The following is a 2500-nucleotide window of genomic DNA, read 5'->3' as shown; positions in this document are numbered from 1 at the left end:
CACGTTGGCCCCTAACCTAACCCACGCTGCACCTTAACCTAAGTTACGCTGCACCTTAACCTAAGTTACGCTGCACCTTAACCTAAGTTACGCTGCACCTTAACCTAAGTTACGCTGCACCTTAACCTAAGTTACGCTGCACCTTAACCTAACTTACACTGCACCTTAACCTAACTTACACTGCACCTTAACCTAAGTTACACTGCACCTTAACCTAAGTTACACTGCACCTTAACCTAAGTTACACTGCACCTTAACCTAAGTTACACTGCACCTTAACCTAAGTTACACTGCACCTTAACCTAAGTTACACTGCACCTTAACCTAAGTTACACTGCACCTTAACCTAAGTTACACTGCACCTTAACCTAAGTTACACTGCACCTTAACCTAAGTTACACTGCACCTTAACCTAAGTTACACTGCACCTTAACCTAAGTTACACTGCACCTTAACCTAAGTTACACTGCACCTTAACCTAAGTTACACTGCACCTTAACCTAAGTTACACTGCACCTTAACCTAAGTTACACTGCACCTTAACCTAAGTTACACTGCACCTTAACCTAAGTTACACTGCACCTTAACCTAAGTTACACTGCACCTTAACCTAAGTTACACTGCACCTTAACCTAACTTACACTGCACCTTAACCTAAGTTACACTGCACCTTAACCTAAGTTACACTGCACCTTAACCTAAGTTACACTGCACCTTAACCTAACTTACACTGCACCTTAACCTAACTTACACTGCACCTTAACCTAACTTACACTGCACCTTAACCTAACTTACACTGCACCTTAACTGTCACATGTAACGTCACAGGAATGTAGCTTTGCCTAACAGCAACCCTCTGAACATAGTTCACTGCTTGGATCCTCTGGTGTCATGTGTATTTCTTGATGCCATGGTGCGTACCCTCACATAAAGGTCTTTCGAGTGTTGCGTACTTTCTACACAGTCCCGCTAACCACTGGAAGGGTGTACCGCTACAGAACGAATATCGCCCTCCCCTCCTGCCCTTCCAAGCTGGTCGGTCAGGCGTTTGTTTGTGAAATGAGCCTTGCAGCTGTTCAGTTGCATTCGGTTGTCGATGCAGTCAGTGTACGTTGTGGTACGGCCTGTGTGGACTGTCCGCTGATGTACGCGTAACCCACACTGATCATCCGTCGTTATGTACTGAGTGACATAATGTGGCACATGCTTGACCGTACACCGGCTGCGCCCTACAATGGCGAATCATAAGGGCCATATGTTGTGCACGATGCTACTTGTCTCGTCTCCCCATTACAGCGAGATTGCACTGTTGTACGCCGTACAGACATGTGGTAAGTAGGTACGGACGAAAGTATTGCATGTTGGCCCCCCCCCCCTCCTCCCTCTGCCGGGAATCAGCGTGAGCCGTCTGTTGATGTAGCGACGAGGGTTTTCCTATTTAATCGTATTGCCCCACACAACATGATAGCACGGTGGACCGCGTTCCACATCTGCGACATGCTACAGAGGCCGGTTGACAGTCGACCGCGCAAGGGACATTGCACACGTGCGCGGACCATCTTCCACGTGTTCTCTCGTGTACATGCCGCAGTGTGTATGTGGGCTGATGTAGCGTGTCGTGACACATAACATGCAGGCATGCCAGAATCGTAGATTTCGCAAATGTAGATTGACGTATACGTTTGCTGCCAAAGATCCGCAAATGAACTGGAAATCAGTTGTTGAGCGGTTGTTCGCGCTGCAGGTGCATCGGTGATAGCGACGATCGGTACATCTGTGAACCGGTTGTTTCGGCGGTACCCGCCATGCCCCCGAACCTGAGTTGGCCATGTGGGTATGAAGCGATACGAGGCTGTGGCTTGGCGGGACAGTCCCCGGCCGGTGAGGGGGGGCCGCCCGGCGTGCTGGCCGCGCGCTGCGTGAGCGCACGCACTACAGCCGGCTGGTGGGGGGCGCCCAGTGGCAGGAGCGCCGGCCGACGGGCCCGGCTGGCGTCCCAGCTATGCGCCGGCGCACCCTGCGCGCGGCGCCAGGCGGCCAAAGTGGGTTCTGCCGAGCCCGGTGCGAAGCGCGGTGGACATCTGCAGTGTGCTGGTCCGATTGCGGACTGTGTGCGTTGAGGATGCGCCGCCGCCCGGCACTCGGCGTCGCGACGCCGTCTGCTGCTCGGTCGCCCCCAGCGGTTCTCGCAGGTGGTTTGTATCGCAGCTCTGCGGACGTGTTGGCGCGTGCGCTGTGCTGGGAGAGTTCGCTTCTGCACCCAAGTGGGGCTTTGCCCTTCTGTGGCGCTGGCGTTGGAGCTGCCGGTCACCGTAGGTGGCGCGTGTTGTTTCCCGCCGGCAATGCCACGACAGCACGCTCCCGGGCCTCTGTCGGCAGCGGCAAGCTCAGTTGGGAGCACGGGTGTTCGCACTGAAAGCGTCTACTCGCCTATCTCCGGGCGATTGCGCCTCTCTCGAACCCGACCAAGTACTTAGGACGGCGCTGCGCGCCGCCGGGA

The sequence above is a fragment of the Schistocerca gregaria genome, unplaced genomic scaffold (genome assembly GCF_023897955.1).
Source record: "Schistocerca gregaria isolate iqSchGreg1 unplaced genomic scaffold, iqSchGreg1.2 ptg000655l, whole genome shotgun sequence".
Lineage (NCBI taxonomy): Eukaryota > Metazoa > Arthropoda > Insecta > Orthoptera > Acrididae > Schistocerca > Schistocerca gregaria.
Note: the sequence above shows the minus strand (reverse complement) of the source record.